At 42.1% G+C, this 26,062-nt stretch overlaps 1 protein-coding gene and 1 non-coding gene across 2 annotated transcripts in view; both read right to left on the reverse strand.

The window, feature by feature from the left end:
* The window catches only part of GMPR (guanosine monophosphate reductase), a 147,289-nt gene that overhangs the window by 93,089 nt on the left and 28,138 nt on the right, over positions 1-26,062 (reverse strand). The window lies entirely within an intron of this gene.
* Positions 15,594-15,701, reverse strand: LOC118153297 (U6 spliceosomal RNA). The gene has a single exon (XR_004742552.1). It is a non-coding gene; the product is annotated as a U6 spliceosomal RNA (small nuclear RNA).

Raw genomic sequence — 26,062 nt, forward strand, 5'->3', positions numbered from 1 at the left:
GGAAATTCTAGTGTAAGCCTTTTATTTTTTGAGATAGAATCTCACTCTGTTGCCCAGGCTGGAGTGCACTGGTGTGATCTCAGCTCATTGCAACCTCCACTTCCTGGGTTTAAGTGATTCTCCTGCCGCAGCCTCCCAACTAGCTGGAATTACAGGTGTGTGCCACTGCGCCTGGCTAATTTCTTGTATTTTTAATAGAGACAGGGTTTAGCCATGTTGGCCAGGCTGGTCTTGAACTCCTGACCTCAGGTGATCCTCCTGCCTCGGCCTCCCAAAGTGCTGGGATCACAGCCGTGAGCCACCGCGTCCAACCAAAACCTTTTTCTTATGTTAAAATGCCAAAGCCTCTGTGAAAAGTAAGGATTTTTATTTAGTGTGTCTCTGATCTTTTCCTGAGCTGAAATTCTGTCCGAGAGAGAAGAGAGAATGCAAGCATGAAGGGTCTGTGAGCTGGAACAGGGATTGGGGGACCCACAGGTGGATAAGGCAATTCACAGCAGGAAACAGAGAAACTCCAAGACTTAAATGCCACTTTTCCCATTTCTGTTTGACCAAGGGTCTCGCCTCTACCTCTGTGCTCTCTCGCCTTTTCTGTTGCAGTCCTGAAATGCTGTGTCCTTTAAATCCACAGCATTGCTCCCTCCCTTGTTGCCCTGGAAACAGCTCTTGTATCCAGCCTGAGGGTTTTATTCATTCCTCTGCCTTCTTTCAACTCCCCCTTAAAAAAAAGCACAATGTCATCAAATGAATTTCTTGTGTTTTAAGAAGTCTTCCTTGAAAAACTTGAACACTTACAAATAAGCATACTTACTCACTTTCCCTTTAGTGATGAAACAACCTCATTATTTTGGTTGTACATCGCTTCCTCTAGAAGACTGCCTTTACTTTTTTGTCGTTTCTACTACTATATTTGATTGAATGTATTTGTTTAATACATTGACGTTAATGTTAAAACACATTCTGGCATCTGTCCAGCCTCTGGTGAATAGTTTCATATAGAGACTTCTTTTTTTTTTTTTTGAGACAAGGTCTTTCTCTGTTGCCCAGGCTGGAGTGCAGTGGTATAATCACAGCTCACTACAGCCTCGAACTCCTGGGCTCAAGGGATCCTTTCAAGTTAGCCTCTTGAGTACCTGGAACTACAGGTGTGTGCCATCATGTCCAGTTAATTAACTAATTAATTAATTATTTATTTATTTAATTAATTTATTTAAAAGATGGGGTTTCACTATATTGGTCAGGCTGGTCTCGAACTCCTGGCCGCAGGTGATCCACCTGCCTCAGCCTCCCAAAGAGCTGGAATTACAGGCATGAGCCACTGTAACTGGCTTCAGTTAATTTTGTAATTTTTGGGGGGTTGGAGTGAGAGGATCTTACTCCCTTGCCCAGGCTAGAGTACAGTGGCGCATTTACAGCTCATTGCAACTTCAAACTTCCAGGCTTAAACGATCCTCCTGCCTCAGCCTCCCTAGTAGCTGGGACTACAGGCACATGCCACCGTGCCTGGCTAATATTTTGTATTTTTTGTAGAGACAAGGTTTTGCCATGTAGCCCAGGCTGGTCTTGAACTCTTGGAATCAAGCTATCTTCCCACTTCAGCACCTCCCAAACTGCTGGGATTACAGGTGTGAGCCACCCTGGGTGGCCTGAGAGATTTAATGCAAAACCCTGACTGCACTCAGTTTTGCATATCAAAGAGGGAATTCCATGTTTCAGGTGGTGAGTTACTCATTTAAAGTAATGTTTCACATAATAGAATTCTGGTACAGTGAAGCCTAACGTTAGGCCCAACATACAATAACCTGAGCTTTGAAATGTCTTAGAAGAACTATATTTCACTTTTGGAAGAATTTTCACATCACTGAAGCCTCCGGTTCTTAGGCATAATTAATTTAATCAAGAGAGGAAATGATTTCAACAACTGAAAGCTACTTCCTATGTTAAAAAGGAATAGCAGATTGTGCTAACACCCAATGGATTGATAAAAACAGATGTGCACGTCTCTCTATTCCTAATAGCAGCATTACTAAGTATACCTGCACACGAACGTTCCCGCACCTGTGAGTAGCAGTGGCAGTGCCCTGCCCTCCCTCTCGTGTAGATGCTCCCGACTTCTCTTTAGTGCTTCTGTAATCAGGGGTAGGGCGTCAAATAAATGCTTCTCCATGTCCCCACCCTCCAGGAAACGTGCACATCCTCCCCTCTATTCAGGAGAGACACTTGTGCCCGGGGCTGGGCTGTGGTGGTGAGCTGGTGTGTGGACACACGCGGAAGCTTGTTCTTTTGAGGCGCTTCCTTTTCACTTCTCTCTCAGACCTCCTACCTCCACCTGTCCCAGCCCTTTTTCTCATTTGAGTAACTCACCTCTCTATCTCCTCTTTCTCATTTCCCCAGCCCCTGTATTTCCTGGATTCATGGACAGCAAAAGCATGTTCCCTGGGCTGATTCTCATCTTTCTCACCCTTAGTTAGACTAGTACTTTGAGAAAAAATAAATAAATAAAAATAAAATATAAATATATATATATATTTTAGACAAAGTTTCATTCTGTCACCCAGGCTGGAGTGCATCCAGTGGGACAATCTCAGCTCACTGCAACCTGCGTCTCCTAAGTTCAAACGATTCTCGTGCCTCAGCCTCCCGACAGGGGTGTGCCACAATGTTCAGTTAATTTTTTGTATTTTTAGTAGAGATGGGGTTTTTACATGTTGGCCAGGCTAATCTCGAACTCCTGGCTCAAGCAATCCACTAGCCTCAGCCTCCCAAAGTGCTGGGATTCAGCCACTGTGCCCGTCCTGAATCTTGGTTTTTAATTAGGAGTGGGCTAAGGGAAGGTACCCTGGGGTTAAGTAAGGAAATACACACAAAATCCCCAAAAGATATGATTTCAAAATATAACTCTCCTAAAAGACTTTTTATAAATTAGATCATTATAGAGCTAAAAAAGCTTAGAAATTATTAGTCCAGTTCTTTCATTTGTTAATGGGGAAACTGAGGCCAGAGATATTAAAGGACTTGCCCAAAGTCACCTAGTTGGTGGCAGAGGCCGTATCAAGGAGTCCAAATCTCCTTGCTTTCAGGCCAGTATTATTTCCTGAGCATTACACTGTCTCTTATGTCAAGACTCAATAATTACATTAAAAGTTCCCAATCAACTATAATTTATACCGGCTTTTAGAATGCTTATATAAATTGAACGGTCTTGATATACATGTCAAAAGAACTTGAATAGTCAAATTTGTGCCCCACATTTCTCAAAGAATTTGGAAGGGAACATTTCTTGGTCATTCCAGATAGTTGGTTACTTGTCACCAAATTGAAGAAGTGTTTTAGAAGAGATGCTTGCTCTAGGTTACCGTGTAATAAAGCAATAAATCATTAGCCAATCAAGTTGTGTCACTTCTGGCTAAAAACTTGCTACCAGAACTCAATTTTGGGGACAGACTGGCAAGAAATGTGAAGGACTGTTATCCACAGCACACAATGGAAGTGGATACAGCCTCTCCGTACTCAGTATTTCTTCCTGGTCTTAGATGTCAGCAACCTATTTTAATTAACTTAAACCTTCATGTGTCAGATCCTGTCTGAACCTCAGGGTTTCTGGAAGAAACAGAAAATATAATTCAAATAGTCAGGCTTCCGGTAGGCCAGTCATTATCTTTGGAATTTGGTTCTCTCCTCTGGAACAAGGATGTTGTGGTGTAGTGTGCTGTGTGTACCACTAGAGGGCACTTTGACCCTTGCTTTGGAATCTAATTTGTTCAGAACCTGGAGTTTGCAATCTCCTGTGTTGGTCACAGGTTAGTAAACTTTTGGTGGCTCAAATGCAATGCTCTCCATGTACAATAATGGCGCTCTGCGATCCTGAACAGATGTAATTGTTGATGGGGATAGTTACAATGCATTCTAGTCCATTAAGAGGAAATTGATGAGGGTGTTACTCATTCTAGTCCATTAAGAGGAAATTGACGGGGCGGGGGCGCAGAAAGAAGTCTAAATGTTTGGATTGGAAAAAGACTAAGAAGAAATAAGAACCCTATGCTTTGGTTGTCTGCCTTAGAAGGTAAGTTTTCAGAATGATAATATGACTTAATGAGACAAATAGGCAGACATGAAGGATAAGTTCCACCCTACACAGGTGTGTAGCTAGCAGCCACTGGGTACATTTAGATTCTGCTGAAGAAGAAAGGTAGACAAATACTGAGTTTAAAATAATCTATCTGGCCAGATGCAGTAGCTCAGACTTGTAAATCCCAATACTTTGGTAGGCAAAGGTGGGCAGATCACTTGAGCCCAGGCGTTCAAGACCAGCCTGGACAACACGGTGAGACCTCATTTCTACAAAACATACAAAAATTAGCCCGGTGTGGTGGTGCATGCCTATAGTCTCCACTCTTTGGGAGGCTGAGGCTGTAGGATTGCTGGAGCATGGGAGGTGGAGGCTGCAGTGAGCAGTGTTCACGCCACTGCATTGCAGCCTGAGTGACAAAGAGAGACCCTGTCTCAAAAAAGAAAAGATAATTAAAAAGAAAAAAGCTATCTATCTATCTATCATCTGTCTATCTTCTTAGGAGTAGAAAGATCAAAAGAACTTCAGTGAAATAGGTCATCAAATGCTGTAGGGAATAAAAGAAGGGCAATATATTTTAAAGGGTTTAATGCCTCTGTCCCCAAGTAGTCGAGCTTGCATTGGAAACATCTGAGGACAGGACTAAGCTATGAACTGTACACATGGGTCATGTTCCTTCCCGCAGGCAGAAATGACTAATATTTGAAAGGGCAGTGGGTGGGGACTTGTAACGATACACATACTTAATAAGAAACTTGAACAAACTCTCAATACATAAAAGAAAGAATCTGGATTGGAAATGTTGGAGAATGACCGGAAAGCCCCATTGAGCTCAGCAAAAGAGATGCGTCCCCCCCGCCCCGCCGCAGCCCAGTGACCTTGAAGCACCCAGTCCCATCACTCTGCCTGCCTGTCTCCATCCATTTGCACCATCTCTTTTCACTTTTAGAACAAAGGTCTTCCTTGAACCCCCCTGATTAGAGGATCAATCTATTCACTTAAGAGTTTCACCTGGCCGGGCGCGGTGGTTCACTCCTGTAATCCCAGCACTTTGGGAGGCGGAGGCGGGTGGATCACGAGGTCAAGAGATCGAGACCATCCTGGTCAACATGGTGAAACCCCGTCTCTAGTAAAAATACAAAAAAATTAGCTGGGCACGGTGGCGCGTGCCTGTAATCCCAGCTACTTAGGAGGCTGAGGCAGGAGAATTGCCTGAACCCAGGAGGCGGAGGTTGCGGTGAGCCGAGATCGCGCCATTGCACTCCAGCCTTGGTAACAAGAGCGAAACTCCGTCTCAAAAAAAAAAAAAGTTTCACCTTCGATTCCCTTTGACAAATTCCGCAGCTCACCTGTGACTCTGGGCATCATGGCTAATGTTCAGGTCACCTCCTTCCCATAAGCCCCCTGGTCTTATGGGCATGGTCTCCAGGGTCCAGGCTTATCTATCCTGGCCTCTTACATGAGGCTTTTAAATGCTAGGGGCTCTCTGTGTTTACTCAGCAGCCTAGATAATGATTCTTTAATCTGGGCACCGTGGCTGATGCCTATAATCCCAGCACTACGGGAGGCAGAGGCAGGAAGATCACCTGAGGTCAGGAGTTCGAGATCAGCCTGGCCAACAGGGTGAAACCCTGTCTCTACAAAAAATACAAAAATTAGCAGGGTGTGGCAGCATGCGCCTGTAGTCCCAGCTACTTGGGAGGCTGAGGTGAGAGGATTACCCAATCCTGGGATGTTGAGGCTACAGTGAGCTGAGATTGCACCACTGCACTCCAGCCTGGGCAACAGAGAGAGACCCTGCCTCAAAAACAAACAAAACAAAACCAAAAATGGAAACAATTTTTTTGCATTAAATTGTAGTAATTTAGATTTGAAATAATAAAGGTAATCAAGTCTACCTTCTGTTAAAAAGTTAATGTTGCATAAATACTCAATGACTATTGGTATCCTATCAAACTTCCAAAGTTTCTTTGTGAGGCGTTAAAAATAAAACTGCTACAAACATTCATGTACACGTTTTTGCATGAACATTAAGGTTTCATTTCTCTGGGATAAATGGTAATGGCTGGGTCATAAGATTTGCATAAGTTGTGTGTTTAGTTTTTCGATGTTTTTTTGTTTTTGTTTTTTGAGACAGGGTCTAGCTCTGTTGCCCAGGCTGAAGTGCAGTGGTGGGATCACAACTCATTGCAGCCTCGACCTCCTGGGCTCAAGCGATCCTCCCATCTCAGCCTCCCCAGTAGCTAGGACTGGAGTTGCACACTGCTATACCTGGCAAATTTAAAAATAAACTTGTAGTGACAGGGTCTCTCTATATTGCCCAGGCTCCTCGTGTTTAGTTTAGTGTTTTTTTTTTCTTTTTCTTTTTTTTTTTTTTTTTGAGACAAGGTCTGGCTTTATTGCCCAGGCTGAAGTGCAGTGGTGCAATCTTGGCTCACTGCAAGCTCCGCCTCCCAAGTTAAAGTGATTCTCCTGCCTCAGCCTTCCAAGTTGGGATCACAGGCATGTGCCATCACGCCTGGTTAAGTTTTTGTATTTTTAGTAGAGACAGGGTTTCACCATGTTGGTCAGGCTGATCTCAAACTCGTAACCTCAGGTGATCCACCCACCTTGGCCTCCCAAAGTGCTGGGATTACAGGTGTGAGATACCAGGCTGAGAGTAAGCTTTTGTCTGGGTCTTTCTTGACTGTGACTGCTGAAGTTTCAGAGTTGCTGACTTCTTTAGCTCTGGGTTTGGAATATATGAGGTAAAAAGAAAACTGAGAAACTCATCATTGCATTGTTCCTTGGATCTTAAGGCCTGCTCACTGGTCCACTTTTTTCTCTCCATCTTTCAGAGTCTTCTTACGTTTGTCTCCTACATAATGTCCAGGGGCTTTGCATTACTCCATTTCACATTGCTATAAAGAAATAACTAAGACTTGCTCATTTATAAATAAAAGGGGCTTATTTGGCTTATGTTTCTGCAGGCTGTACAGGCAGGGCACCAGCATCTCCTTGGCTTCTCGTGAGGCCTCAGTAAGCTTTTACTCACGGTAGAAGGTGAAGCGGGAGCAGATGTCACATGGCGAGAGAGGGAACAAGAGAGATGCCAGCCTGTTTTAAACAACCAGCTCCCAAGTGAACTAGTAGAGCAGGAACTCATTCATTACAGGGGATGGCACCAAGCCATTCATGAGGGACCTGCTCTCATGATCCAAACAGCTCCAACCAGGCGCCACCACCAACCCTGGGGACGACATTTCAGCATGAGATTTGGAGGGTACAAACACCCAAACTGTATCAGGTTTCAATTGTACTTAGCAGAAAGAATAAGAAAAAGTATGTTTACTTTATCTTTCCTCAAGAGAAATTTGATCTTCTCATATTTTAGATGAGGAAGTTGGTCTATAATATTCTCCAAAGAACTTTTCAGCTTAAAAACTTTTGTTATTCTACAATGTCATAAATCCCTGTTTGCCTTTTTTTGTGTTTCACTGGGGATATTAAAGCAAATAAGGCCATTAGCCTAAGGCTGTCTCTGCACCAGGAACTCTTACATAAGGAAACCAAAACTTAACTTAGAGGTATTTCTTGTAACTTAAAGAAAATACAAAAACAACAACAAAAACCCACAATGACATCAGCCTCAGCCAGTCACAAACAACCAGTCAATTGGTTGTATAACCAGGAACCTCCCATCAAACCATATCCAAATAAGGCAGATGCCTAGCTGTAGCAATCAAGTAATTTCTGAACTTTGCTGGCAGGTTCAGCCTATAAAACCTCGCTGCTCATATGCCTGGAGTGGAGCTCTCTGAACCCCTTCTAGTTTTGAGTGCTGCCCAATTCATGAATTGGTTTTGCTCAAATACACTCTGTTAAATTAATTTTGTCTCAAGGTTTTTCCTTTAACAGGGATTACAGTCACTGCTCCATAAACATGTTTTCTAGTTTCTGCTTTATAATGCACCCACTCACCCCCCACCATGTGCTTTCTGCTGGGTTGGGGAGACACAAAGGAAAGTTCTTAAGATAGTGTCATTCTCCCCTTCAGTAAAAAGGCCGAACTGTTTTATCTTTGAGGGATGGTGTTTGCTTTGGGAGAAACCACACTTGGGAACATGGAAGGTCCAGATTTAGATGAAGTGTAATAAATAAAGATGCACATTTTTTTTTTGAGATGGAGTCTCGCTCTGTTGCCAGGCTGGAGTACAGTGGTGTGATCTCAGCTCACTGCAACCTTCGCCTCTGGGTTCAAGCCATTCTCCTGCCTCAGCCTCCCAAGTAGCTGGGATTACAGGTACAGGCCACAATGCCTAGCTAATTTGCTTTTTAGTAGAGATGGGCTTTCACCATTTTGGCCAGGATGGTCTCAATCTCTTGACCTCGTGATCCACATGCCTCAGCCTCCTAAAGAGCTGGGATTACAGGCCTGCACCACCGCACCTGGCCCACATTTTTGTATTAGGATAAATAAGAAATTAACAGCAATTCCTTGCATTACCATTGGAACAAATTTTTCCAGAATTAGATGAAGTGTAAAAAAGTTTGAGAGCCACTGATCTGGGGTAAAATATCCTCAATATCTTTACAAAAAAGCATAGATGTCATCCATTTTCAAGACATTTCTAAAATGCTAAATCAAATACTGCCAGGAAAAACTGGCATCAGCATATGTTTCCAGAATTCTTTATTATTTCATTTTCAAGCTTGTATCCCCAAACAAGATGGGTTAGCCCTTAAAATTGGCTCCATTGACATGCACAGAAGTATAAACATTTGTTCAAAGGTTAAATCAGGGAATTGCTGTTAATTTCTTATTTATCCTAATACAAAAATGTGGACCTTTGTTTATTCAGCTAGCATTTATTATCCCCCCAGACAGAGCACCCACTTGCCTAGTCATACCCCCAGTTCACTGGTACTGCTCCTCTACCTTTTACCTGAACTCATTCCTGCAGAAATATCTTCACTCCTTTTATTTCTTCCCTGTTCTCATTATCTGCATTCGGTTGCTCACCAATGAGATATTTTTATATTAAAGCAAATACAATAAAACTTTTTATATTGATCTAAGCATTACAATTTAATCTAAACAGAACACTAGTTATTCTGTATTTTAATCTGTTTCTTAGTTGTGTTTTTCATACGGATGAATTTTCTTTTCTTTTTTTTTTGAGACAGGGTTTTGCTCTGTCACCCAGGCTGGAGTGCAGTGGTGCAATCTCAGCTCACTGCAGCCTCCGCCTACCAGGGTCAAGCAAGTATCCTGCCTCAGCCTCCCAAGTAGCTGGGATTACAGGTGCCTGTCACCATACCCAGCTAATTTTTGTACGTTTAGTAGAGACTGCGTTTCACCATGTTGGCCAGGATGGTCTCGATCTCTTGACCTAATGATCCATCCCCCTCAGCCTCCCAAAGTGCAGGGATTACATGTGTGAGCGGCTGCACCTGGCTGATGAGTTTTTAATGTAGTTTACTTATCTTTTCCTTGAGATGTAATTCCCGTATGATAAAAGTCTGCATTTTCAAGTGTCCAATTCAGTCATTTTTAGACTATTCATAAGGTTGTGAGAAGTCCATGAAGAGACCGAGGGAGCTGAGTGAAGGATGTGGAGGTTGGGGTTGATGTAGGGATATCCGTTTGCGATGCCCTAAAGGATGGAGAAATATAGAATAGTGTGCTGGGGTAATAGACAAAGTCAGGGAAGGGTGTGATTGCCTTAGCACCCAAACTGAAAGGCAGAAGAGCAGGTGGAAGAAGAGGAGGTCCAGATCCTTGCCCTGATTGAGTTTAAATCCAATTGGTGAGTAAAGTACATTCATGCACAAAGCAACTGGGGACCTACTCAGTGTAACTGCTGGTGAAATGCAGGATTAGGAACAGAGTCCATCACTCCTCAGCTGGCAAAGTCTGCCCCAGGCTGGCAGGCCTACTCACTGTTGTTGGTACAGTCTCGGGCATCCCTCTGTGCTTCTGCTTCTGCTGTCATTCCATTCTCAGCTCCTAGAGTTCACCAATCACTCATTGCCTACCTCACATCCTCTGTGAAATATTTCCTAAGTGATGTTTCCTGCACCAAGCACTCTGAAAGCCCACTGCATTTTAACTAAACCCTTAACAATGCAGTAGTCATTGTATACTGTACAATGCAGTCTGACCCCAGTTTCCAGATATTCCTGATCTCGAAGGTTAAGTCGCAACCCTGCCGTGCCAGTAACTCTCAGCACCTTGTATTTTCAATATTTCTTTCTAGGTGTTCCTTCAAAGGGTCCTTATCAGAAAAAGATTGGCAATCACTGCCAGAGGGGGAAGAAAATATCTAGAAAATATGGATTGACTTCCTTCTTATTTAAATAAAGCTATTGAGGCAAGAAGTTAACTCAATAGAATAATTACGCATGCACGTGCACGTGCGCGCACGCACGCACACACACACACACACACACACAGAGAAAATATAGATCAGTCATCCTTGAACATTTTGCTCACATATCATAATAATTTTGACTTACTACTATCTATTGCTTTGCACATTTTAAGGCTGACATTTAAGTTTCATCATAAGTTTCAAGTTGTTGCAAAAGATGAAATGTCTGGTATTCAATATAAAAATATTAAAACTTAAAAATAAGGCCAGGTGTGGTGGCTCATGCCTGTAATCCCAGCACTTTGGGATGCCGAGGTGGATGGATCACCTGAGGGCAGGAGTTTGAGACCAACATGACAAAACCCCATCTCTACTAAAATTACAAAAATTAGCTGGGTGTGGTGGTGTGCACCAATAGTCCAAGCTACTTGGGAGGCTGAGGTGGGAGGATCACATGAGCCTGGGAGGCAAAGATTGCAGTGAACTGAGATTATGCCACTGCACTCCAGCCTGGTGACAGAGTGAGAACTTGTCTCAAAAAAAAGGTAAAAGAAAGAAAACTAACACTACTCATTTAATCATCTTTAAGAATACAAGTTATTTTGTAAATGAGCATAACTTTTAGATTGTTCCTTTTTCTCCTTAAAATTATATTTCAATTCTACTTTCCCATAGAATTATTTCTTAGTAAAATAACACATTTTATATCTTTTACTTATCACTCTATTACCGTTTTCCTCAACACAAATATAAAATTAATTTTAAAGTTCCTGTACGGTATAGTGTTAAAAATATAGATTATTGTTATTATACAATTGATCAAAACAGCCTATATATTGTGTATACTTTGAAAATACACATCAAACGGTAAGATTTTATTGGAAGTTCATCTATTCATGAGATGTGTGTTTTTCCAACTCACATATTTATGAATGAATGTTACTTGATGCTAGAACTCTGAACTGTGGTTAAATATAAACTATATTACCAGCTTTACGTGTGTGTGTGTGTGTGTGTGTGTGTGTGTGTGTGTGGACAGCGTCTCACTCTGCCATCTGGGCTGGAGTGCAGTGGCACAATTCTAGCTCACTGCAGCCTCGAACTCCTGGGCCCACACAGTCCTCTTGCCTCAGTCTCTCAAGTAGCTAGGACAACAGGCACACACCACCACACGCAGCTAATTTTTATTTTTTCTAGAGACAGGGTCTTGCTATATTGTCCAGGTTAGTCTCAACTCCTGGCCTCAAGTGATCCTCCCACCTTGGCCTCCTAAAGTGCTAGGATTATGGGCATGAACCACCATGCCTGCTCTACTTTTTCTTCTTTTAATCCTGGGTATTTACCCAAAAGAAGTAAAGTCAGGATCTTGAAAAGCTTATCAGCATTCCTGTGTTCACTGCATCATTTTTCAACATGTGAAAAAAACCAAATGTCCATCAACAGATAAATGGGTAAACAAAATGTGATATGTACATACAATGGGATAGTAGTTAGCATTTAAAAAGACAGAAATCGTGCAATACACAATAATTAGGATGAACTTTGAGGACAGGTTGCTAAGTGAAATAAGCCAGTTACAGGATGACAAACACCACATGATTCTACTCATATGAAATATCTAAAACTGTGGAATTCCTAGGGCCAAAGGGTGGGTTAGTGGTTGCCAAGGTCCAGGAGAAGTAGGAAATGGGGAGTTATTAAAAACTGACATAAAGTTTTCACTGAATAAGATGGATACGTTCTAAAGATCTGCTGTACAGCAATTATTGTTGACAATAATATCGGACGCTTAAAAAGTTGCTAAGAGGATCGATCTCATATGTTCTTACTATAATCAAAACTTCTTTTAAGTTTTTAAAGTACATCAATTCTCATCTAACTATTAAATAGCTGGTTTTATTAGTGTTTACATTTAGTTATAAAAGTAAAATTAGAGAGTCCAAGGTAGGAGAATTGCTTGAGCCCAGGAGTTTGAGACCAGCCTGTTCAACATAATGACACCGCATCTCCATAAAAAAATAAGGAAAATTAACCAGGCTTGGTGATGTTCAACATAATGACACCGCATCTCCATAAAAAGATAAGGAAAATTAACCAGGCTTGGTGATGTTCAACATAATGACACCGCATCTCCATAAAAAGATAAGGAAAATTAACCAGGCTTGGTGATGTTCAACATAATGACACCGCATCTCCATAAAAAGATAAGGAAAATTAACCAGGCTTGGTGATGTTCAACATAATGACACCGCATCTCCATAAAAAGATAAGGAAAATTAACCAGGCTTGGTGATGGTGTTGGCCTCTAGTCCCGGCTATTCAGGAGGCTGGAGCAGGTCTTGAGTTTAAAAGGTGGAAGTTGCAGTGAGCTGAAACGGTACCACTGCACTTCAGCCGGGGCAACAGAACAAGACTCCATCTCAAAAAAAAAAAAAAAAAGAGTAAAATTAGCAGCTGGATACTGTGGCTTTCATCTGTAGTTCCAGCTACTTGGGAAGCTAAGGTGGGCAGATCAGGCTGACGTGTGCACACAGCTGTGAATAGCCACTGAGCTCCAGCTTGGACAACACAGAGAGACCCCCAGTGTGTCATCTGGTCATGCTGAGTTTTTATACCCAGCACGATGCACTTTGATAGGATTTGGAATGTGGGAGAAGGAAGGCTTTTCTTGGTGAAAAGGGAAGCCTTGGTCTGAGGCATGTTCTTAGAGGACTCATGGACATTGAGGACCTGGTAACTGATGCTAAATAATCAGGGCCTATTTATCTCTTCCTCCAGGGGAAGGTATACCCCACTTTGGAAACTGAGGGCATAGACAGTATATGGTAGAATTAGGGTTCCAGAATTGCAAAGATGGCAGTTTGAATCTTAAATTCTGATACATGTTGCCAGTGTGATGTTGTTCAATTCACATTATCTTGTTAAATCTAGTTCCTTCTTTTATAACATAGGGATAATAAATACATCTGACACTGCGTGTCGTTGTACTAAAATAAGTACGTAAAGCTGAAAAGCAAAGGGTCTGGAACGTACTAAGCAAGTGGTGGCTAATTTTACGTATCAGCTTGGCTGGGTAAGGGATGCTCAGACAGCAGGTAGAACATTCTTTCTGGTTGTGTCTGTGAGGGTGTTTCCGGAAGAGATTAGCATTTGAAGCATTAGACTGAATAACAAAGTTCTGCCCTCACCAATGTGGACAGCACCATCCACTCCTTTGAAGACCTGGATAAAACAAAGAGGAGGAGGAAGGGTGAATTCCTTCTTTCTTCTTGAGCTGGGACATCCATCCTCTTCTGCCCTTGGACACTAAAGTTCTGGTTCTCAGATCTTTGGACTCTGGGGTCTATACCAGCAGGCTTCCTGGTGTTCTCAGGTTTTGGGACTAAGATTGAATCAGACCATCAGCTTTCCTGGGTCCCCAGCTCATGGACCACATATTGTGGGAATTCTCTGGCTCCATACTGCTGTGATCCGATTCCTGTAGCCAGTTCCCAGTTCTCCTCTTATGTATCCATATTGGTTCTATACCACATATCCTGTTGGTTCTATTTTTCTGGAAACCTTAAGCACCCCACAAAAGTTTTCTTGTTCTCTCCCTCTCTCCTCTTTTTCTCTCTCTCCTACATGTCAGGCCTTCTTTGAAGCATTTTGTATGGATTATTTTATACAGTCTCCCAGCAACTCTTTGAAGAATGGATTTTATTATTCTCATTTTCAGAATGAAGGAATTGAAGCCCTGAGAAGGCTGAGGCGCAAAGTTAATAGGTGGAGAAGATGCCTTCAAAGCCACGCAGCCTGACCCCAGGGCCTGCCCTCTTCGTCTTGACCCATCATGGTTGGTGGCACAAGAAAGTCCAATTCTCTTCCAGTGCTTAAAGCACACACTTCTTGGCCAGTTCTCTAAAGAAAGCAAAACCTTCAGAAATAGGCATGTTCCATGAACTTTCTTCTAAAATTTGTTCAACCAATCTTTGTTCCCCTGAAGGTTTACCACCCAGCAGCTCCTGAAAAAAAGGCTTAGTTAGTTGTCCAGATTCTATAAAGTGAGTTCTACAAAGCTAGCTGGGGATGTTGTCATAATGTGAGATTGTTTGCCATATCTTCAGGATTGTCAGACAATGTTTCTTTTGCTTTGCATGCTGGTGAAGCACAGACTTGCCCTGACTCTCCGTCCTAGATAGCCTTGCCCTGTCCAGGCTTGAAATGGTCTAAGGTAGCCTCCTTGCCTCCTGCTGAGGTCTCTGAGGTTGAATTTCCTTATTGGGCATTACTGAAATCTTTGGTTAAATCAATCCTGTGTTAGGCCCCTGAGGCACTGGGCGGGGCTCAGCAACTTGTTACAATGTTTGTTTTAATTAGATTCTGGCAATTGCAGTATAGATGTCCTGGGGCTGCCATTGTCTGCCACTCAGGGAACTTGGGGCTCTTTGCAGGGATCCTGTGGGCATTAGGGAGGGGTGAAGAGGGGATGCCGTTATGTTTCAAAGTATTGAGGAGCCAGTGGAAAAACCAGGTCTTTGACTATGTCTGATTAGCCAAGGACACGGCCACAGTGTGGTAACTGGATGCCCAGGTCCGGATTCTGGGTTACAGTCCGGTACATCTGGCAACATTATGGCATGACTCTGTGGCAGCTTATTTTGAGCGTCACGGCTATTACCCAGAGTCAGGAGTAATGTCTTTCATTCTGAGACATCTAAACCCCCAACCACAGGCATGTTTCCTTCCAGGGCAGAGGGCAAATGCAATTACATCTGTGACCAATTTGCACAGCTGGGAGCTCAGCCTCCTGACAGCAACATTTATTTGAGATTCAAATCTCTAGGGAGCTGGGTCACCAGACAGGAAGTAAGGTCCAGCAAGCATATGTTGTCTACTATGTGAATGCTTGTTAGGCTGGGCCAGGAGAACAAAACCAAATAACACAAAATGTCAACTTAAGCTTTTAGAAGCAAAAAGTGAGCCTTCTCTGTCTACAAACCAGGTTTTTCAGGGCATAGAGGAAAATAAGAATATCCAAATAAGACAGTTGCCATTGACCCCAGTAAAAACATAGCATGCACATGGCACATGGAACTCATGGAAGGGGCGGCTGCCTGGGAGGCAAAGCCCTGGTTTCCAGTTCTGGTTCTACCACTGTGAACTGTGGCATCCTGATCAAGTCACTTCGCTCAGGCTTTTTATTTGTTGTAGCATTTTTGTGTCATCCTTGGCCAGGGGCCATGCTAATCTTCTCTGTATCATTCTGAGGTTAGTATCTGTGCTGTTGAAACAAGCACTTCCCCCGCCCCCCCCCCCCCCCCCCCCCCCCCCCGCCCCGAGACAGGGTCTCACTCTGTCACCCAGGCTGGAGTGCTGTTGTGTGATCACAGCTCACTCCAGCCTTGACTTCCCAGGCTCAAGTGATCCTTCCACCAGCTCCTCAGTAGCTAGACCTACAGACCTCTTCCAGAGCTGGAAGATAAAGAAAAACACCACAAAAGCATTGAATAGACAAATCCAGAGCCCAGCCTAGTGACTCTGTTAGTATTTTACTCACAGGACAATGTCTCTGGATTTTATTTGTTTATTTTTGTCTCCCAACAGCTTTATGGAGACATATTCACATACCATACAATTCACCAATTTAGAATGTACAAGTCAATGGCTTTTATATATTCACGGAGTTGTGCAGCCATCATCACAACCAATTTTAAGACACTGTTCTAACCCAAAAAAGAAACCTTCAAGGCTCCTTACTTCTTAGCCATCACTCCTCAAGGCGCCCCCCACCCCATTCCCTTCAACCTTAGGCAACCGATGATCTACTCTCTGTTTCTACAGATTTGCCTTCTTTGGACATTTCTTATAAATGGAATAATACAACATGGTGTCTTTAGCAACTGGTTTCCTTCACTTAGCATACTCTTTTCGAAGTTCATCCATACCATAATATGCGTCAGTACTTCATTTCTTTTTACTTCCAAAAAGTATGCCATTATATGGAAATCCCATCCTGTGTTTATTCATTTGTCCATTGATGGACATTCGGGCTGTTCCTACCTTTTAGCTATTATGAACAATATTCTGTGAACAATGGTGGACAAGTTTATGTGTGAACATATATTTCCATTTCTTTTTTTTTTTTTTTTGAGGCGGAGTTTCGCTCTTGTTACCCAGGCTGGAGTGCAATGGCACGATCTCGGCTCACCGCAACCTCCACCTCCTGGGTTCAGGCAATTCTCCTGCCTCAGCCTCCTAAGTAGCTGGGATTACAGGCATGCACCACCGTGCCCGGCTAATTTTTTGTATTTTTAGTACAGATGGGGTTTCACCATGTTGACTAGGATGATCTCAGTCTCTTGACCTCGTGATCCACCCACCTCGGCCTCCCAAAGTGCTGGGATTACAGGCGTGAGCCACAGCGCCCAGCCATATTTCCATTTCTTTTCGGTATATAACTAAGAGTAGATTTGCTGGCTCATATAATAACTTTGTGTTTAACCTTTTGTGTAACTGCCAGACTGCTTTCCAAGGCAGCTGCATCACTTTTTTATTTAAAAAAATTGTTTTTATTTTAGATTCAGGGAGGACATGTGCAGATCTGTTACATGTATATATTGCATGATGCTAATTTGGGTTTCTACAGAATCCATCACCCAAATACTAAACATAGTACCCAACAGGTAGTTTTCAACTCTTGCCTCCCATCCCTATTCACCATTTTGGATGCCCAGTGCCTACTGTTCCCATCTTTATGCCCCTGTTGCCCCAATGTTTCTCACTTATAAGTGAGAAACATTCACTTCAACTACATTCATGTTGCTGCAAAGGACATGACCTCATTCCTTTTATGGCTATATAGTATTCCATGGAGTTGCACCATTATATATTCCAACAAGCAGTGTATGAGAGTTCTGATTTTTCCACTTCCTTGTGAATACTTCTTATTTTCTGGTTTGTAAAAATTTTATCCATTCTAATGGGTGTGAGATGCTATTTAATTGTGGTTTTGATTTGTATTCCCTGATGACTAATGATGTGGAGCATGTTTTCATGCAGTTATTGGATATGCATTTACCCTCCTTAGAGGAACATCTATTCAGATCTTTGCCCATTTTTTCTTAGTTATTTGGTTTTTTGGTATTGAGTGGTAATAGTTCATTATATATTCAAGACACAAGTTCTTTATCAGTTATGCTATTTGCACATTTTTTCTCTCATTCATTGTAGGCTTGTCTCTTCATTTTCTTGATGGTGTCTTTGGAAGGACAAAAGATTTTTAGCTGACTTGTGCACAGCTTATCTGTTTTTTCTTAAATTGCTCATGCTTTTGGTGTCATATCCAAGGAACCACTGTCAAATTCCAGGTCATGAAAATTTACACCCATGTTTTCTTCTAAGAGTTCTATAGGTTTAACTCTTAGAATTAAAAGGTTTCCATCTTTTCTCTATTCTGAATTTGTATACAGTGTGAGATAGGGGTCCAACTTCTTTTTTTTTTTTTAACATGTGTATATCCAGTTGTCCCAGAATCAATCATTGACAAGACTATTCTTTCTCCACTAAATGGTCTTGGCACTCTTGTTGAAAGTCAATTAACTATAAATGTGAAAGTTTATTTCTTGACTTTCAATTCTACTCCATTGATCTACGTGTTTACCCTATGCCAGTGCCACACTGTCTTGATTACTATGGCTTTGTACACATGTTGAAGTTAGGGGAAGTGTGACTCCTCCAATTTTGTTCTCTGTTCAAGATTTTTTCCTGGGTTTCTTGAATTTTCATATAATTTTACAATTAACTTGCCAATTTCTGCAAAGAAATCAGCTGGAATTTTGATAATTGCAATGAATCTATTGATTAGCTTGAGGGGGGGTATTGCCATTTTAACAACATTAAGTCTTTTTTTTCCTTTTTAATTGAGATGGAGTCTTGCTCTGTCACCCAGGCTGGAGTGCAGTGGCATGATCTTGGCTCACTGCAACCTCTGCCTCCTGGGTTCAAGCCATGCTCCTGCCTCAGCCTTTTGAGTAGCTGGGATTACAGGCGCCTGCCACCACAACCAGCTAACTTTTTGTATTTTTAGTAGAGACAAGGTTTCACCATGTTGGCCAGGCTGGTCTTGAACTTCTGATCCAAGGTGATCCACCCTCCTTGGCCTCCCAAAGTGCTGGGATTACAGGTGTGAGCCACCGCGCCCAGCCCAACATTAAGTCTTTTGATTCATGAACATGGGATGTTGGTCCTTTTTTTAGGTCTTAATTTCTTTCAACGGTGTTTCGTAGTTTTCAGAACATAGGTTTTTATACTTTTTCATTAAATTTATTTCTAAGTATTTTATTCTTTTTAATGTTATTATAAATGAAATTATTTTCTTAGTTTTATTTTTGGTTTGCTCATTGCTACTGCAGAGAAAACACTGTTTTCTGTCACCCAGGCTGGAGTGCAGTGGCACAATCTCAGCTCACTGCAACCTCCGCCTCCCAGGTTCAAGCAATTCTCCTGCCTCAGCCTCCCGAGTAGCTGGGATTACAGGTGCATTACAGGTGCATGACTCCAGCTAATTTTTGTATTTTTAGTAGAGACAGGGTTTCACTATGTTGACCAGGATGGTCTCGAACTCCTGACCTCGTGATCTGCCCGCCTCAGCCTCCCAAAGTGCTGGGATTACAGGCATAAACCACTGCGCCTGGCCTGTGTATTGATCTTTTATCCTAAAACCTTGCTTAAAAATGTATTCATTTGAGCAGATTTTAAATGAATTCCTTAGGTTTTATTTTTTCCTGTTATTTTTTTCTTTTTTAAATGAGATGGGGGTCTTGTTATGTTGTCCAGGCTGGTCTTGAACTCCTGGGCTCAGGTGATCCACCCAAGCTGGGATTACAGTATAGTGAGTCACCTCACCTCACCCCCTTTAAGCTTTTTTAATATCCAAGATTATGTCATTTGAAAGTAAAGACAGTTTAACTTCTTCCTTTCCGATACGGATTCCTTTTTATTTTATTCTTGCATAATTGCCCTGGGGAAGGCCCAGATTTTTCTCTCAGCTGTCTAAGGAACTGAAATTCTGTTATCTGCCCTGACTGAAGGGCAGAAGTACTGAATTAGGTACTCCAGCTTCTTTAACCAGGCATTTGATGCTTAATATTCAGCCCCAATGAGCATCGAGAGTAACATGCTACCCCATGTGTATTTCCACAGAGCAATACAGCTCTTAGGCACTGGGGATGAATCAGGAGTGTGCTTGAGTAGGTCACAGCTCTGTTTCCAGATGGAGTGTTAGGATGCCAGGAAAGGATGAGAAGGAGCAGAGCTTTGGACGTAGAATCTTTTTTGCCAGGGTGAATATCTTTCACGGCCTCTGAACAAGGAAACTGGGGAATCACGAAGCTATGACCTGGACAGGCCATCCAGCTCCCTCCACCCTCCACACTGCCCACTGCAGAGAGAGACAGAAATGGAGAGAAAGTCACCAGTTTTTCAGTCTACCAATGAAGTAAGCTGTTTTCTTTTCAGACTTGGAGTGAGCAAATTCTGTAAGTACCCTAATTAATGAGGAAAGCTCTGAGTCGGGCATGTTTTCTTGGTGCTTTCAAACACTCTGTGCCTCTAGCCCTTCTTTGACCAGCCTAGATGGGGAAGACATCCAACCTGACTTCTGAGTTTGTACATATTTGCGATGGCTATTTGCTGTCAGGTGGAAACAGCTGCGGGAGCAACGTCAAAGCACCCATGACTTCAGAAACAAGAGGAAATAAACATCTTGGTTTGTGGGCAAACTGTGCAGAGCAGGCTTTGTGTGGGAGCCCCCTAAAGGTAGAAGAACTATTCAAAGGTTGCCAGAGCCCGAGAATAAACTGGCCCTGACGAGACTTGTGGACACGATCCAGTTCCTAGCAAAATCCATGCCCAGCCTCCCTGAAGTGCACCATTGAGAAAACGGCTTGAAAATAGGTTGAATGACATGAGGAGCAACATCGGCAGAATGGCTTTAATGAGCCAAAAAATGTGGTTTCAAATGCCCCTGTCTCCGAGTGCCACTGCCTGCCTTTGCCAGCACATATAAAATTTGTTCACTGGAGCAAACGTAGAGACGTGAAGTGGGCTCATGCAAATTCCAGGCCAGCATGTCGTATTTGTATTCAAGTCCAGAAAATTCACTCCACGTGAGGAAAGATAAGTCTGAGCTGAAGGGGAACTGTTTGTGGTCTTGAATGCAGGGCGGGACTGAGGGCGTTGCAGGCAGAAGGAAGTCTCCTCTTGCATCTCCAGCAGGGAGAGTTTATGGCTGGGCCTGCTGTTGGCTCTCAGGAAGGGGGGTGTTGTTTATTGTACTGTCTGGTCCTAATTATTCAGGGGCCGATTATCCAATTCATGGATTCACTGGCCTAGTGCCTCTCCTCTTTTTTAAGGATTTCCAGACGTTCGGTGAGGTTACTGCTCAGCTGATGCCAAATGGTAGAAAGAAAGAATGAAAAGAGGAGAAAAATAATCTTGCCCCACATTAGGGATTGTTGGAGGTAGGGGTGCTTCCTTCTTGGTACTCTATACACGAGGTCCTGCGTCCCTATTGCCACAGGGGCTCCCGTGGCAGATTTGCTGGGGATGGCTCCATAAGGCAGAGCTCACGAAGTACAGACAGTGTGTCAGAGCAGCCAGCTGGGCTCACAATGAGGCTGCTACAGAGAGTCAAGCACAGAAGTGAATCCCAAGGAAACCTCTGGGCTCTGAGTAGGCTTGGCCTATAGCTGCCTGTGTGTCATGCAGAAGGATGCAAGCTCCATGCAGCTCCTAGGCCACCAAAAATCATCACACACTTTTCAGTGATATCTTGAGGGGGTCAGTAATAAATGCCCCGGGGGAAGAAGCCACAATACAGAGCTGTGAGAACATTTGGTGAAGCTAGACCCCCAAGAAGCCGTGGAAATGGGAAATGAACACAGGAGTACATGAAAAGTTGTATTAACCTTTGGGGAGTAAAGAGGGGTGACCTCTGAGAAAGTTAGTGGCAGGAGGCTCTTGGGACTTAAAAAATGTTCCTTTAATGAACATTCCTCAAAAGGAATTAATTCTTTTGTATTAATATATTGAGGGCTTAGGACTGATTAATATCATTGCTTTGAAGTATAATCTCTTCGTTAACTTCCCTCACTTTCCTTTATTAGTGAACATTTATATTTTTAACTATACAATGTATGTAATAAAATGATTGTGCAATAATATTTTAAATTTGAAATTAGGATTTTTTTTATTGCATTTTAGGTTTTGGGGTACATGTGAAGAACATGCAAGATGGTTGCATAGGTACACACATGGTGGTGTGATTTGCTGCCTTCCTCCCTATCAGCTATATCTGGCATTTCTCCCCATGCTGTCTCTCCCCAGTTCCCCACCCCCCGCTATCCATTAGGATTTTTAACTAGCTTGCACTGAGCTTTCCAAAGATAAGCCTTCCCTACCCCATTGTACTTGTTCCTTCCTCTACACCCACCATTTAATTCAAAATTAAGGAGTTTCTTATTGCAATTGAAACAGAACAGGAATTATATTTCAGTCTTAAGTCTTCAACCTTGCTCTTGATTTGTTTTTCCTTGCTATCAAATTTACAAGTTCAAGGCTTTTGGTTTAAATATCAAGTATTTTTTTTACTGTTATGGTTGGCAGAAACCCTTGCCAAAGACGAGGCATGATCTAAACTAGAACAACTGGTCCTAGAAGCCTTCTTTCCACCCTGCACTTTCAGGATGCTGCAGAAAAACAAACAGCAAACACATACACACCTGGTTTGATTTTTAAATTTAGTTGGTACCAATTGACTTTGGGAATCTAACAATGTATGAAATTTCTTCCGGAAAAGTGTATGCAAACACGACAGCACAGATTCCCTAAAGCCATCCGACCCTGATTATTGAGCCCTGAAGCAAAAACTGATCTGGCCTGGCTCAGTGGCTTGCGCTTCCAATCCCAGCACTTTGCGAGGCTGAGGAAAGTGGATCGCTTGAGCCCAGGAGTTCAAGACCAGCTTGGGCAACATGGCAAAACCTCGTCTTTATAAAACATGCAAAAATTAGCCGGGTGTGGTGGCATGCACCTGCAGTCCCAGCTACTTGGAAGGCTGAGGTGGGAGGATGGCTTGAGACCAAGAGGCAGAGGCTGTAGTGAATCAAGATGGCACCACTGTCCTCCAGCCTGGGTGACAGAGTGAGACTGTCTCAAAACAAAAACAGAAAACTGCGATCTATCAGTATATCCTAGAGATATGAGCTTTAAGGAGGATTTTGAAAGTCTTTTTTTTTTTTTTTTTTTTAATGAACATAAAGAAATGAAGAACTGCAAAAAATTGAGAAAGGAAGGCAGTGGGGAACTCAAAGGAAATAGAAGTACAGAAAGTAAAAATAAATATGCTCATTGAGAAATGCAGAGATTATGAGAAACCTCTGTGATAGCACCTCAGGGGAGTTTATCCTGTTTTAATCCTAGCAGTACCCAAGGAAGGGAGGACCTCAGAGTAAGATGATCAGCAAAATTGCTGTTAGGAAGCAATGCGGTGATGTCAGTAACAATTAGAAGTAAACATGTGAGAGGGTGCCTGGGAGGAAAGAGTCTGAATTCAAAAGACCCAGCAGGAGATGCTCAGTGGCAGAATCAAACTTGACAGGCAGAGGCCTTTACTTCTGCTGTCATCTCTAAACAGAGATCTCGGATGACATATTTAGTATGCTCTTGAGATGCCACGGTGCATCAGAGGAAGAACAGGCAAATGTTCAAATCACAAGGGAGAAATGACCCTGGGAATGGTCAGGATGTCTCAGGCCCTTTTAATAGTCCTCATCAGACAAGGGGAACTCTTTCTTCTGCTATAGAATGGCTTGGTTAAATATTCATTGGGAGTACCTACTCTATTTAGACAAACTACACCTTGGGGGCTACCACAGCACTAGCCACTGGCATAGCAGGGGCATGCATTAAAGAGGTTTGGCAAAAACTTGTCTTTAGTCAAGCAGTTAGAAGTTAATGGATTTGTGTTGAGGAGTAGGTTACCTGATGCTTCCTAAAATAACAGCAGGTGAATCAAGAGCTACTAACAGTTATGTCTTGCTCCAAGGGGACTGTGTTGCTGCAGTGGTAGAGATGAAATTCACCAAAACATTGCTATGAACATTTCAATGACAACACCATTTCACACTTCTGTATGATTGATACTTGTCTTAATCAGGAACAGAAAATGTTATATAGAGATTACTCAAAATGTATGATCAGGAATCTGGCCAAGATTGCTTTGCAGATTCACTCCTTGAGATATCTCTTCTTCTCCAACACATAGAGCTATATATATAAAATAGGAAAACAGAATTTTGGAAATATACAAATATAAAAACAAAATTAGGCATTGTGCATTAGTTAAGGGTAATGCTAGCTGTATCAGACAAGCTCTGAAATCTAAGTGGAATAATATTGAAAGTTTTGCCAAAATGTTGCCATTGAAAGTAATGCACAAAACCACAGTTACTTTTGTACCAACCTAATACAATAAACATTTATTTCTCACTCAAGTACATTTAACCATGTGTCCAGAGGGCTGCCTTTCATGCAGTCATTCATGGACCCAGGCTCTTGCTGTTTTGTGGCTCCTCCATCCCTTAATATCTCTGACTCCTTCACTTCTGGTTAAAGACCAGGGGACAAAAGATAGTATATGCAACATGACATGGGAGGTTTTTTGGGATAGGCCTAGAAATTTCATGTGTCACTTCTGCTCACATTCTTTGGCCGTAACTAAATGCAAACTATATGTCCATACCTAATTGCAGAGGAGGTGGGAAATGTAGTCTTGTATTGTGTCCTGGCAATAGAGAAAACAGATTTTAGTAAACACAAAAATGTCTGCCAGGCATAGTGAGCAAACTTTTTGTTCCAAACATTTCCATGGGGAATCAGATCTCCATTGACCGATGGCATGACAGAAACACAAAACAATAAGCAGGAAGTCAAGTGAGAGGTCACTGACTGCAGGAGTGCAAACAGGAAGGCAAAAAGATTCAGCTTCCAGAGAGTAAATCGAACTAAAGGGACTCAAACCAACGGAGAGGCTTGAGACAGGCTCATTGCTTGCAATCAGTCTGGGGCTCTCTAATTTAAAAAAAGTCTGTATTGAAAAATGCTGCCTGACAGAACACGTATAAAATGCATCTCTGGGGAAACGGAGGAACATTATCACTGCCTTTTAATCAGAGACTGAGGCAAGCTGCCGCCTCTATTTGTTATATCACCAATATAATCAAAAGGCAGGAGTGGTCCATTCAGACTCTGTAATGAAGAGGCATGGAGGCAATTCCAAACCTCTTATCCAGGGAGGAGTCAGCATAGAAAGAATGATATGGGAAAAATGTCCCAGGCTAGATTAGCCTACAAACTTAAATTCCAAAACCTATTTTAAAAACCAACACTGAAATACAAAACACCTTTCAAAATTAACAATCAGAAAAACATTGATTCTAGATACTTGTGACAAACCTTCTGATAAAGATCTCAAAGTTATGCTTATCGTGCTCAGAGAGATAAAGAAATTTTATCTATGAGGTAGAATAAGAAATTATAATTTTTAAAAGCCAGACAAATATAAATAAACCTGGAAGATATGAAAAAGAACCAATTAAAATCCTAGAAATAAAAAATACTAATTCAAAAGTATCACTCAAAGTTTAAAAATATGGGGAATTTTGAAACAATAAGGAAATTACGGTATATTAATAACTGAGGGTACAATTTAAGTTGTATGTGTAATTTTATTAGTTAAAAACTGTGAAAGACTGAAAATAAACAAGATTTAACTCAAGAAATTAGAAAAATGGTAATAAATATAAAGCCAGTAGATGAAAGGAAATAATGAAGGTAGCATTGACGAAGAGAGTCAAACTCTAAAATATTTGAAGAGATTTATTTCTGAGCCACCTGTGAGTGACCATGGCCTGTGACACAGCCCTTTGGAGGTCCTGAGAACATGTGTCCAAGGTGGTTGGGGCGCAGCTTGGTTTACTGGTTTGGTAGGTTTTACAGAGGCATGAGACATCAATCAAATACACTTAAGAAATACATTGGTTTGGTCCAGAAAGGCCAGACAGCTCACAGCAGAGGCTTCTAGGCTACAGGTGAATTTAAACATTTTCTGATTAACAGTTGGTTGAGTTTGTAGAAGACCTGGGATTGATAGAAAGGGAATGTTCAGGTTAAGATAAAGGTTGTGGAGAACAAAGTTCTTTTGAAGTGGCTGCCCTTAGGGATCATAGGTGACAAATGTCTCCCAATGTTTTCTATTCAGATCTTATTTTATCTCTTTAGGATGGGGAGGGTCTGGAAGAAAAGATGTAGCTCTGTTACTAGAGATGGTTTACAGATGCATTTTCCTCTGCAAGAACAGCTTTGCAGGGCCATTTCAAAATACGGCAAAAATACATGTTTTGGGGTAAAATATTTTGATTTTCTCCCTTGTCTCGTAATGTTATGCCAGAGTCAGGTTGGAAAGTAAATCATAATATATAGGGTTAAATAAAACCCATCTGATGAGAATTTATGATGTGTAGGGCATGACTCCCCATTTCGGCAAGATAAAAAAAAAAAAATCAGAGTTTAGTCCTCAATAGCATGAGGGGAAGTTATG

The sequence above is a fragment of the Callithrix jacchus genome, chromosome 4, assembly GCF_049354715.1.
Source record: "Callithrix jacchus isolate 240 chromosome 4, calJac240_pri, whole genome shotgun sequence".
Taxonomy (NCBI): domain Eukaryota; kingdom Metazoa; phylum Chordata; class Mammalia; order Primates; family Cebidae; genus Callithrix; species Callithrix jacchus.